This window comes from Heliangelus exortis, chromosome 12 (genome assembly GCF_036169615.1).
Source record: "Heliangelus exortis chromosome 12, bHelExo1.hap1, whole genome shotgun sequence".
NCBI lineage: Eukaryota > Metazoa > Chordata > Aves > Apodiformes > Trochilidae > Heliangelus > Heliangelus exortis.
Genome location: NC_092433.1, coordinates 4,065,845 through 4,080,061, shown reverse-complemented (window position 1 = coordinate 4,080,061; position 14,217 = coordinate 4,065,845). Strand labels below are relative to the sequence as shown.

General features: G+C 36.6%; 1 protein-coding gene across 1 annotated transcript in view; it reads left to right on the top strand.

Moving 5' to 3' along the window:
* CENPP (centromere protein P) overlaps positions 1 to 14,217 on the top strand; it is a 121,342-nt gene that overhangs the window by 96,701 nt on the left and 10,424 nt on the right. The window lies entirely within an intron of this gene.

The following is a 14,217-nucleotide window of genomic DNA, read 5'->3' as shown; positions in this document are numbered from 1 at the left end:
TTCCCCTGGGGACAAAGCGCTGTTCTGCTCTGTGTGCAGAGAATCAGCTAATACTGTTACTCGGAGAACTAAAAAGCTCACTTCAGGAAAATGAAAAGCAGCACAATATGGTCGGTCCGGAGGCTGACAAGGCACAGCTGGAAATTCTCTTTAAGTACTTACAGTTTCATAAAGAAAATAGAGTCTTTTCAAAAGACACAAAAAATGCGTATTTTGATCAGTACTGGTTTATGTCTTTAGAAGTTTCGTTTCTTGGTGGCATGATTTTAATGTACATTTATTATTTTACAGAGATAATGTATTTTGGTGAGTGTAACTTTAACAGCAAAACATTCACTAAAATTAAAACCTCTCTCTTCAGTTCATGTTTTCTTAACCTCCTCCTTTCCGTATACCCTTTTGTTGAAGTTTTAGCATGGAAAGTTTTTCTTTCGTACACTTACAGCACTGATTTCACCATAAGCTGTAGCTCATGCATGGAAAAATAAAACGACTGGAGCATTTTCCCTTCGTTTTTTTATAAGGCTAATTGCATCCTGAAACATGATCCTGAAGCACAGCTATGCAGAAGCTGCAGTGAAGTTAGCAATCCAAATAGAAGTGAGGGTGAGGGGAAGGGAGGGAATGATTGTACTAATATTACCACAAGTCCTTTGAATGCCAGTAGAGAATTTTTCTTCATCCTCAGATAGAACTTCTGCAGAAAGTCTGGTCAGCTTCAGAAATGACACATTTACCTGTTAGATGGAGTTGTCTGAGTTCTTCTGGCATTAAAAATTTGTCTCTTGCTTGAATTCATACTCCGAGGAATGTGTAGACAGATAGTCATGGGATGGTATAACCATTGAGTTAACCATAATTGTTAGCCCGTATGTGGTGGAAAGAAACTGGGAAAGCACATTGTCTCTTAAAATAGTTGTTGAGTTTCTGCTGAGCTTTACTTTGTAAAGTAAAAAAATAAAAATAATAAAATTTAAAAAAATTGAACTTTTTTAGTTTATCTGGAGCTGTTTAGAAAGAATGGTGTCAGTTTCACACAACAAACAGGGTTAAGCATCTGAAATGAGAGAGCATGGGTCAATACCTGTGCTAGAAGGGTTGATTTATGAGGGTGAGTTGAACAATAAGCAGTTCTTCTAGCACAAGTGGGGAGAAGAATAACAAATTACATCATTTGCTCATGGTTGTGCATGTCAGACTTTATTTAAACAATTGTTTAAAGACTTTTGAGTGTTTATTTAAATGATGGTGTATTTTTTGGGGACAAAAGTGAAAGCATTCCCTTTGCTATATATTTAAATGTGGCTTCTTACACTTCTGATCACGATCTCAGGATCCAATTCTGATGGCATTCAGACCTGTGTCTCCAGATTGCCTGCCCAGCTGGGACACAAGATTGCTCACTAGTAGGCCAGAAAGGTGGATCTGGCCAGCCTTTGCTCAGCTGAAGATCTGGTTTCATGCATCTGCTTTGGACATGGCATCTCTGCTTGCTGAATTCTAGTAAATCCTTATGTTATATTATCTCTGTCTTGAAAGTTCAACATCTTCCATCTTCAGTGGGACAGCATCTTGTCTCCTCTGCTAGATGATACAGTGAAAATCCTACATCCTCCAGGCAGACCGAAGGATCTTTTATGGTCATAATAAATCAATATATAGATTTCTCTAAACCACTTTAGCATGGGCAGTGAAGCTTGCTAATTTTTAGGATCTGAGAGGATCAGTTAATCTCTTACATGGGTATTCCTTAGACTGGGTTTTGCACAGAAACCAATTGCTGGTAATAAGCAAACTCTTCCTCTGGTAATGTTACTGATTCTCATATGTGAGTGGAAGTCCTGGAGGCATTATAGGTCTGGTGGTATCCATGTTTAGTCTTCCTGTGTTTATGTGAATAATTCACACTGAGAGCAGAGCAAGTTGCCAGTATCTGCTTCATCTGTAAGTACTGTATGCCTGCCTATCCCATAGGCATGGCAAGTCAGTTAAATGAGTTGTACAGTGTGGATTTTATTGTTTATCAAGATGTCTTATTGCAGACTGGTCTCCTTCAAGGAGAGTAGAGATAGAGTAAACAGCAATGACTAATAATTAAAATACCTTTTTATTATTTTATATCTAATGGCAAGCTGCCACCTGAGCCCTGTTCTGTTGCTTAGTGTCTTGAGCAAGAGTCATTGGATGTGTGAAATGAATGTGGAAGCCTGGAGCCTCTGGCATGGATTCTCCATAAAATCTTGGCTGATCCCTGTTCTTCATAGCTTGTTATTTGTAGAGGGGCAAATCTTTCCCCCCGTACTTTGCTGAAATTTTCCAGTGGAAATTATTCAAGGAAATCTTCAGTGAAAAAAGAGGGCTCTGAATTTAGGTTGGCATCAGGTTTGTTTGTAGTGGTTACAACAGATTTTTGTAACAACTCAAACTGTACCTATTAGATGACAAGCAATAGGGAAAATAAACTTTTAAGCAATTTGATACAGCTGAAAGAAATCTGTTTGTTTGGTTTTTTCTTCCTCAAAAGACTTTCTTTTCAAACACTGATCTAAACCTCCCTTCTGTGGACACCAAGAATCCCATGAGTTAAGGCAGCAGCATTCCTGGAGCCCTGTACTGATACAAAGTATTAAAAAAAAATAATTGTAATTGTAATTTTGTAATTGGTTCACTAATTCAGTTTTCTAATCTACTGCCATATTAAGTAGAAATGCAATAGAGTAAGGATCTTTTAATAATGGTACTGAAGAAGTGTATAAGAACAAGTGTGCCTTATGGAATTACTTCCAAAGTGTGAGATGCAAAAGGATTAGTACAAAAGTACTATTTTTTTTTTAAATTCCCTTCTTCCTGCAGGAATGAATGGTGTGAGGAGAAACCTAGCTATCAGTATTATGGCTCTGCTCTAAGTCTCAGAAGGGGCTTAAAATTAATGCATACATTAATATAATAGAATCTGTGGTACTGAAAGTGGCTTATAGATTTTCCAGTTCTGTCTGAAAGGCCATTTAAATACATGAAATGTGCTGAAACAGGGGGACCAGCATCTGTTCCTTAAATCAACTTTGAAAATGCCTGAAGTGTAATGCTTGAAGAAAGGCTGAAAGAATATGAAGAGGACATCTTGAAAAATAAATAAACAAATTGTTAAGTTAAGTAGTCAAATGCCTGGGATTGGTCAGCCTAAGAGCAGAAGTTTGGGAGTTGGTATGTAAGTATAGAAAGAGGAGTTGAAGTCACTTTTTATGATCACAGTTCATAGAGACCATAAAATATTGGATTTCCATCATACCTTTTGAAAATGTCATCTTATGTCTGTGTAAGGGCAAAACAAAACAGGTGAATAGAAAAGCCTTATAGCTTTCACTGAGCCAGTTTAATGGTGGGTATGACCTAGCTTGTCAGAGCAGGGGAAAGAGTGCACTGATTTTAAAGAGCTGCTGCTAATGTAGAGCATTGTCTAAACCACCTTCTGAAGTTACTCTACGATTATAGTCAGGATATCATGCAGGCCATGTAGTCCAACTTGCTGCTCAAAGCAGGGTGAACCTGTTTAGAACAGGTTTTTGTTCAGTTAATTTTGAAAGGCATCAAGGACAGAGTTTACACAACTTCTTTTATTTGTCAGTTCCTGTATCTGCCAGACTTTGTCATCCTTCTGAGGATGCACCTCCATCAAGAGCTGTGCTTTGCCTTCTCTCTGATAGTGCAAAACTACTCTTAGTATTTCCCTAAGCCCTCTTTTCTCCAGACAGAACCAGTCTCTTACTCCTGATCGAAGTTAGCAAACCCGAAGGACCTTGGAAGTTGTTCAGAAGGGTATATAGTGTGTGTGGTTATAAAATGTGATTGAAGATGACAGTCAGGCTTAAAAAACATATAAAATCAATTCTGCTTCAAATGGACGTATATAATTTTTTTGTTCTCTCATTTCATGTATTCTAAACAAGATTAGAGAGAAGGCAATGTGTTTTTACGCCAACTTTGTTGGCTCTTTGAGAGCTTTTGGCTCTGAGATCTCTCAAAGTAGAACTTTAAGTCAGGATTATTTGTAGGGTGACTGCTAGCTAGTGATGAGTTGCCAAGTTATGATGGTTCAAACAACACGTACAGCAGTCATGCAGTTTGGGAGTTTGCTTTTTTTCTTGCTGTGATTTGGAGTAAAACAGAGAAAACGTTGACTAAAAAGATGGAAATGGTGCAAGTGGACAGTATCGGAGTTTTTCTTATTTTTGAAGCATGTTTGACACAATGTTTCTATATTTTGGACAAAATAGACTGATAGGTCTTGGTGTGATGAATACTGAGCTCATGAGATTTGGGGAACTTGTGCATAAGGAGTACATTTATAGATTTTTATTTCTGTTGTCATTAACACATACTCTGACCCATCCCCATCCAAAAAAATTATCTGGATCCTTCCCCCAAAATATTAACAAAAACACAGTTAATTGTAACATGACCCTCCTATTTTATTATTTCAAAGTGGTTTCAGATACATCTTAGAGTGTTTTACATATGTTTGTATTTGGGTACTTATTTATGTGTATGCGCTATATGTTGATGTTGTCTTCTTAAACAGTATTAAAGGAATAACATGATGTTCCTTGCAAGACAGCAATCTGTGATATGTTCTGCTGTCTGCAATTATAAATTGATGGTGAGAAATGCCACAAACAAATGTTGGAAAGCCTACATCTTCTGCGTGGCTCTGTGTACCCATTACGTGGATGAAAGTGATTTTTTTCCTTACAGTACGTGAGCTATCCTCCCTTGCTCAGGATGGGCCACCTACATATACAATACTCTCCTTTTATTATCTTTAGCACCCTGAAATTCTTTTAGTTTTCTCTTATATTATTATTAATGCTCATTTTCATATGCTTCCTGTTTTACTCTGTTATTTAGGGAAGGGTCATGTTGAAGTTGGATCCCTTATTTAATTTATTCCTGATGAAAATATTTTCTGTGACTCAAAAAACACATTGATGTTCAGGAATTTAAAACTTTTTCTATTTTATTCAGTGATTTGAAAGAAAAGAGACTACTGAAACTCACCACAGCATTATTTTAACCTTTCAATGAAATAAAAGAATGTAATGAATTTATAAAATTGCTTCACTCTTAGTTGCTGTGATGAATCTTTATAGCTGGTGGCTCATTTTGATCATATACAAGGAAGAAACCCCAAGCTTCTGACTTACTGATGTGTTTTTTTTTAAATAAACCATAAAAGTTTATAGTTGGAAAAACATAGCAATGGGAAAAAATAAATTTGTAACTGTTGAAGTCAGCACAAAACATGAGATGAGTTTGGGGGTTGGCAGTACACTGCATTTCTAAAACTTATAGCAGTTACTTCATTCCTTTTTGTAATCAGTGGTCACCAATATCCTTAAGGAAAAAAACATAGGAGAAGGAAAAAATGTTGCTGGGAAACTTTAAGAGAAATAAAAAACAGATTTTTCCTTACATATTTAAAAATGCTAACAATAGGTTGCAAAAAGCCTTGAGTACTTCTTTGTGTGGAAATAAACCTAAGCTTGCAATATGACATGTTTGTAGTTAGGATCTATTTAAATTAAAAAGCTCTCTTTTCAGCTGTAACTGTATCCCCATTCCAGTTCTTCACTGAAATAAGTGGAATATATAAAATATTAATATTCCTTAGTAGTAACTTTTTCAAAACACTAATTGTGACAACTCAGTGCCCAGTGGTTATGTTATTCAATAGAACACCACTTTTAGTTTGAGATAGGTTTTTCTCAATTTTCTCTAAAATGGCATTGAAGAGATAGGGGGAGGTAATACTTACTAAATCCTTCCTCTATCTGGTAAATACCCTTTTACTACTTTTAAGCAATGCAGATAGTATCTCATCTCATTTTTTTCATAAATGCAGGCTATACTGGAGCTGGCTGGTTTTGTCCATTTCTATGTGCTCTTTTTAAGTATTTTGTGGGGCTGGTTTGTTTTACGAAGTTCATTCATCCAATTTAAATCACCTGCTTTCTAATGAGCAATTTTAGTAATGGCAGAAGGTGCATTTTTGTACCAAAAGTGTTAGAAGAATCAAACAACTGAAATTTGAGGCCACTGTGTTCCACCTGCTGCCTGTCATGGTGTACAATAGGGAACAAAATGTTGGTTATTGAAACAACTTTAAAACCCTGAGTGTTGTAAGTAAACCTGTAAGATTTTCACTGTCCTTCTGTCTTTAAAATGCTATTGCTTCCCTTTTCAGGTTCAAATGTTGCCCCTGTATACTGAGCAGCAATATTTAAACTATTTCTTGACTTGAATTTTTCCAAAATACTTGTCTTAGCAACTGATCCTGTCTTCTGTGTGTCTAAAATAGCACAATGAGCTTGGTTTGGGGGTTGGTTTTTTTCATGTGCCAGTATTGAGTATTGTTACTCATCAATATAATTTTGAGGTTTCTAAATTTTTCTAAGATAATCATATTTTTGCACCATAAATACAAAGGATGGAGTAATTAAATTTTTTTTGTTCTTGCCATAGTTCACATTAAATCAACTCTAATTTCTGCTTGTATAAACTGAAGACTATTTATCAAAATAGCTTCGCATCCCTTGGATCTCAGTTTTGGCAAGTGCCATTTATTTACAAGAATATCAATCTTGTAAGACGTTGTTCTAATATTTTCAGGCACTTTAAGATTTTCTGTTTTGTAGAAACCCCATCACGTTCCTAGGATCATTCTGATAAATTTTAAGTTCTCTTTTCAGTACTTGTTTCTTAGAAGTACTTCCTAAGAGATTTTTTTCTGTTTGTTTCTTTCATAAAGAAAATATTCTCCTGTAAATTATGAACAATGAACCATTTGGAATGATACAAAAGAGGCTTTTGAAGGTCATAGCCACCTGAACACTTGCAAGACTTCTGACAGGACTAAGCCTCCTTTGGGCTCTCATTCATGCCCTGCCATTGCTTCTTGCACACAGTTCCATTTTCTTCAGTGGGCTTGTACATCATGCCCAGACCAAAGAGACAGTTGTTTTTCTTGAACAGTTTAAAGATTCGACTAAAATAAACAGATAAAAAAAGTCATTAAATTAAGAATATATAATTATTCTAATGTCCTATTTGTTTGCCCTTTTCAAAGCAATGATTTGCTTTCTGCTTACATGGTTGTGCTTGGTTACACTTTCCATCTTTAGGCTAAATCGAAAAAAAAAAAATGACCATCTAGAACATTGTGTATTTCTCTAAATTGTGAATGCAGCTTTTTAGAAACTTTTGTATGCTGTTGCCATATGACATTGTATCAGACATGAAACAAGACAATTAATACTTGATTTTACAGATACAAATGTTGGCTTGAGATTTCCTCTGATAGGCACTGTTGGTGCTTCTATCTCTTCTGTTTGTTGCTTGAGATGTTTTCACGTTTGGTGGTTTTAAGTAGAAGTTAGTAACTGGATGCCTCAGAGACTGTCTGGGGAAGGTGGTGTAAACTAAAGACACAAATCTTTTTTAAAGACACTTCTTTTTTAAAGACACTTCTTTAAAGACACAAAGCTTTTTAATCAAAAAGAATGATTTGTTGGCAGCTGGTACAAGAAGACATTTTGAGGATAATAATCAAGTTTACTTGTGGTTAGCTTTTAAATCTAAAAATGAGTTGTCTTCACCTGTTGATTCATGTTTTTCCCATTACAAACAGTGGCACCAAATGGTTTGTTTTGGTGAATTAGTGGACAGTGGCAAAAATCACTTTTACAGACATTCTGCAGTGTGCTGCCAGTGAGAATGTAAAGGAGAAAAATGGCAGAGATAGATGTGTACGTGTGTGCATAGTGCATCTAATTTTTAAGTTTAGTTATTAATACCACATTGGCATTTTAATGATTATGGCATTTCTAGAGATTTATAATTCCACAATGCCCAACATTTCTGATTGAGTACAAGTTGAAAACACCTCATTAAATGATTATGTATATTTACAGCTTTAAGATGTGACTAGCACTAGTGGCCAAAGTTGTGCAAAATGGGAGCTGCTCATTTTCTGAAGCTCCAGCAGAGATTCCCCCATTTCATCTTGAAGAGGGAAATGCTAAATACAAACAAAATCATCAGTTCCAACAAAATATGCCATTCTGAATGACTTTGTGTCATAGAGATGTCAGTGACTGTTCTTTAAAGACAACAGTTCAGAGTAATGCTAAGAAATTCTACGTGATTTTTTTCAGAGAAATTTATGATCTTTCTGGAACCCCCTTTGTTTAACCAGGCAAGTTTATTTTCAGATCGGGTTTGGGTTTGGACAGTTTGGGATTTTTTTATGAAAATAATATGGAAGTAAAGTGTAGAGTGTGTGGCACTCTTACCCTTCAGCAGCACTTTGGGATATTTGAATAAATGAAAAACTGGTTTGTTTTTTTTTTTTAGGTTCTTATGAAAGTATTTGTATTACATGAGCTTCACTTAAATGATATCAGATGGAGTTTACAAAATTGTGGCTGTGCATAACTTGCAGAGATGTCATTGCAGAGTGTGCTGACCTCAGCTAAATGGCCAGCCAGATAGCAGTAGTGACAGCACAGGCAGTGTCAGCCGAGAGGCTGAGAGTGGGCAGGGCTGCAGAGGAGGATGTGCTGGTGTGGCATCACTTCTGAATTAGCTGCAGTAAGTCTAATTCTGCTAATTCTGTCTAAGTCTGTTAATTCTGTTAATCAGTCTTATTGCTGTATAGGCAAACACTTGGAGAAAAAAAGAAATCCAATTACTGAGGCAGTGCTTTCTCAGCTGATTTTAATCTGTTTTAACACAGACTGTTTTAGACAGTGCCTATTTAATCTTGTGGCTGAGCATCTGTAAACGTATCATTAAAAAAAACCAAAACCAAACATTAAAAAACTAAACATAAAACCAGCCATAAAGTGAATAAAACTGAAATGCCTAAAAGGAATGGATGGTCAGAATGAGCCTGCAGAGTGACACATTAGTAAATGTTCTCCTGCAGAAGTTATGAGAGGTGTGAATTAATGCAGTAGTTTCTTACTTGTCAAGTAAGAAAATGCTAGGATGTAGAAAGTGGACCATATTTGGGGACATGAGGCATATATGCATAATGTTTTTTTATAGTCGTTACTGTTTATAACAGTTGTTTATTATTTCAGTGGCAGATTTTATAGTCAAAAACATTTGCAGCAGGTCTGAGTGTGATTGTGTATTTCCTCTTTGCTAGTTGCTCAGCTCATTTTCTACTTTAAAACATTTTGCTGCTTCTCTACTGGTCTATTCACAACCTATTTACATGCATACCACTTCCAAGTAAACTCATCTTGTCTTAAGTGATCATAACTCATCAGCTTAACAGCTCTTTCAATAGTGGCAAAATTTTAAATTACAAGGCTTTTTAACCATACCTTCAGGGGTTCAGGAGCTGTTGGAGGTACAGGCTGATTCATTTCCATTTATTCTTTTTCAGTTATATCAGGGAAGGGTAAATTTCTTCAGCCACTGTGTCCTACAGAGCACTGTTAACATAAGATCAGTATATAATATTCGTATATAATATGCATGGCCTTATACTATGCAAGGTGTTGCACAATTAATAGGGCAACAGGATATGTTAGAAATGAGAAGTGTGATTTTGGAGTTGTAAGAGCTATCTATCACTTGAATTATTTTTAAGAGGAATAAATATGTACATAGTCTAGACTGTGCTACTTTTACTCTGGCAGGGGTAGCTGCAAGTAAATGCTAATACAGGAGCTGATTCCAAAACAGAGAGGGGAAAAAGTAGAAACAGTCAAAGATGAAGAATATGCTGTAGGCCTTAAGTGTTGGTGTGTTTTGAAAGAGTCATCCAAAGGTCTTTCTACAGGGGAAAAATTTAATATTGAAGTAATCCAGGACTATTTTTTAAAATAACATTATAGTGCTTGCCTTTCTTCTCATATTTTTCCTACCTAACAGTCAGATTATCTGTGTATAAGTTGTAGCTCCTGCTGGGAGACTGAGCTTGGGTTTGGAAATGGAGCCTTTCTTTGAGTGTAACAGCCCTGTCTTTTTATACAGGCTGAAGTTAACTGCATATTTAAATTCTGGGAATGCAAAATATTCCTTGTTTCTGTTGCTTTATTTTCCTTTTTCTTGAGCTACTTTTACTCATCTGTCCATTACTTCCAGACTTTTTGATCTTAACTTTTTGCTCATTTGTACCTCTCCTGTCCCTCTATCTTTTTTGTGCCTTTTTCCTCCTCTCTTCGTTATTGCTGTTTCTTTCCCTCTTTTTCTTTAACTCCATATATGTACAATGCCATCTAACTTTGGATTCTGAGTTGTATGCATCTCATACAACTTTTTTTGGTCCCGTTAATATACCTCAAATAATACATTGTCATAGTACCACAGACTGGTTTGGGCTGAAAGGGACCTTAAAGATCATCTGGTTCCAACACCTTCCACTAGACCAGGCTGCTCCAAGCCCCATCCAGCCTGGCCTTGAACCAGGGATGGGGCAGCCACAACCTCCCTGGGTGACCTGTGCCAGCATCTCACAAATGTCATAGTGAAGAGTTTCTTCCTAATGTCTAATCTAAAGCTTCCCTCTTCCTGGAAGGGAGAGGAGCCTCAAAATTATAGATTCATTAATTGCTGCTTGAATTAGAAGGCTGGAGATGTGTGCACTGTTGCTTCTATTGAAACAGTATGATAAAATATAATATTTTAAAATATTTCTCCTACTCTGTATAGATATCTGAAAATCTGAGTATTCAGTGAGCATTTATTAATAGAATTAATAATCAGTCATATGCTTATGCAACTAGCAGTTCATCTGTGCAGGCCAACAAGGCACAGCCCAAAGGGCTATGCCCATGCCCCTCCTGCTCAGCTCCTACTATGTTATAGAAAAAAGATCCCTCTGACATGGGTTGTACCTTCCTAAACTGACTTCACCCCTAACCCAGATGGCTGTGGGACTGCTGAGCATTGTTCTGTGCCACCCCTCACTCAGTCCTTTTGCAGAGCAGCCCTGAAATCATCCCACAATCCACATTCACCGTCGTTCAGTCTTGCAGCCTCCAGCAGCTCAGGCCAAACGCTGGCGTTTTGCCACCGTGCAGTGTGATAACCAGGAGTAGCTGCGGGGGAGTTTGTGCAGCAGTTTGGGATGAATGCAGGCAGGGACAAGGGGGCCTGAAGGCTTCTTTCTTGTGCTGCCTCAGCAGTCTAAAAAGCCCATTCTGGCAGAGAGTGGAGCTCCAGTGTCCACACTGCAAACCTGCATTGTTCTACAGCTTTATGTTGCTGAGTGAGTTCTAGGTTAGACATTAGGATGAAATTCTTTAATTTGAGGGTGGTGAGACACTGGCCCAGGCTGCCCTACCCCTGGTAGTGTTGAAGGTCAGGTTGGATGGGGCCTTGAGCAACCTGGGCTGGTGGGAGGTGTCCCTGCCTCAGGGGCCTTGGCACTAGGTGACATTTAAGGTCCCTTCCAACCCTAGCCATGATATGATTCTGTGATTCTAACTGCTTGCTGGTATCCAGCTGCCAAAAGCAAAGCTGTAAACATGCAGCAGGCTTATATGCAGGAATGTCTGTGTTTCTTAACTTCCTTAGAGCTTTGAAAACTCAAGAGAATTACACTGCTTGTTTGAAAAACTGAAGTAGGGGAGGGGGAAAAAAAAAAAAAAAAAAGAGAAAGAGAAAGTTAAGCTGTAATATTAGCTCATTTTCTTTTAATTGGCCTTCTACAAAAACAAAATTAATTGTTACCACAAGTTGTTTGAAATGTTTCTGTGATGCCAGCCATTTAAATAAAAATTCTAAAATGTCTCAGGGTTCCATTGAAAGTGAATGAATTGCTCTGGCAGCTTGTGTTATTATTACAATTACTTCTTCGTGTTGTAGCAATACCTAGCAATAAAACAAATATTTATCCACACGCATCACTGTACATTCTTGGTGACAGCAGCTTTGGCATTTAAAAACCAAATAAGGTGGAGCATAAGAATATGTTTTTTTTCCTGGCTGCTGCATGTGAATTCTCCTAGTGGATGCACTAAAGAATTCTCATCACTGCCCTCAGTTCTTTTACACTTGGCAGTATATAAATGTTGGAGTCAAAATCATTCTTGTTCAGATAAATTTAGTCTGAGGTATACTACAGAGTTACAGAATGGGTAGCATTATGGGGCTTCAGTCTAATCAGAATTCCTTATATTTTCTTCTGCTTTGTTATTTGGATTTCTGCTGCTTTCTTGCTGAAATAATTTAGTAGATGAAAGTTTGAGGACAGTTGACCATTTTTTTGAGCCTACTATTTATCGGTGGACTGACAACTTTACACCCTTACACCTACAATTATTATAAATTGTTAAATGTTGTGTACTATGGAACTGTGTGTAGATGTTTGGGTCTTCTCAAGAATGTTTCCTGTGTATGTTATATTAAGAAACTGAAATGTCATGCTTTTGATAGCTGAATTTAAAGAACTGTCTTTGGTTATTACATGAAAGGAATTTTATAGACATAAAGCCTTCAGGGTCTTTTCAGCTGGACTGACTCCTCCTGTTGCTCCAACTGGTGTTGTTAATAGCTACAGCTCAGCATTGCATGGTAATATTTATTTTCACATAAGCAAAATATCTGAGGCAAGTGGTAATTGTTAATAACCAGACAAATGAAAGCAACTAGGTCCCAATTTTTTGTTGAGTGTCCTAAATGTAGTGTTTTGTAGAACCATTGGAAGAGGATGTTTTGTGCAAAGATTTTAGCTTATCTACAGCACTTATTTTTTATAGAAAGTTTGACTTGAGCCTTAATGCAGATGTTAAACCTTTTTTTGATGCTCAGGAATAATAGTAATAAGACCACCATAATGATATTTGTGAAAATAAGCACTGATTTGTCTGAGAATGCATTTTTATATACTTACCTGCAGATGTTTAAGTAAAAATCTGGTCCTTGGGGTAGCTAGATAAATTAATATTATTGTCATATGTGCAGGAGGGAGTTATGCTGTGGGTACTGTCATTCATCCACTGATATGAAATCCATGTGGTACTAAAAAAGGAGCATATCTTTCTTGAGTACAAGTCACATGAGAAGTTTTTTTGTTTTTTTCAAACACAAATTTCACCTTTGTCACTGGTGTTCAGTACAGTTGTCACTTTGTTAATTTATGAAGGTGGTAGAACAAGTAGATTTGGTTGCTACTACTTGAACAAACCTCTCTTTGCTGTTGGAGATTTCTCTTGGTGAGAAGTGAAACTGATGTTTCAGACATTCCAGTTGGGCCTCTGGACATGTGTGTCTCTACAAGTAGAAGCACATAACTCTTCTGAGTCTTCCAGAAAAAGAGCTCTCTAAGATGTATTTGAACAACATTCCAAATATCTTTTCTACACCTGATCTATTAATTGACTGACAGTTTAAAACAGTAATAATAATAAAAAAGTATTAATAGAATTGTTGATATTAATAATTAATACTAAAAAGTTTTTTAGCTTAATTTAATCTTGTCTTCTGCTCTGTACCACCCTTCTTGCTTTGAGTTTCTCTCTGCAGAGTCTGCTGTAAGGGTTGATGCCACACAACAATTTGTGATACATGTTTTGAGTATTGGCTGATTGAAGTCAAAGGAAAAATACTCATATCTGGGGCAGGTACCTTACCTTTATAGGGATAACATATCTCAAAGAACTCCAGTTGCTGCACCAATGGTCTGTTCTTCTAATTGTAGAAATTAATGGAGTTTTATTGGTTAACAGCAGTTGACTGACTCTTGTCCTTAAATGTGTGCTTTTATTTCCTACCTGATCCTCAGTCAAGATGAAATAACCACAACGTAAGCTGAATAACTTGCTAAAAAAAAACTGTATTTTAATCATCCTTTTAAAGAAGCAAATGCCTAGCAGAGAGCTTATTTAGATAGACTAGATGTTCTTTGTTATGTCCTATGATTTTTTATTTTTTTTTTTTTCAAATGAGTCAGAGTACTCAGGGGGAAAAAACACAGCTTCAGAGGCAAGTCATTAACTAAATTCAGATGCTTGTATTTATATTATGTTTAAAATCTGCTGTCTGGGCAAATTTGTTAATGTAAACCACACAGAAGCAAGTTAGATCACATTTGATAATCAGCTTTCCTATGGCATTTCAAATCCAAGCAGCTTTATGTATTCCTGGATTTGCTAAGCCATCAAAAAAGCTTAGAGAGAATCTTGCACCATCTTCCATACAGAA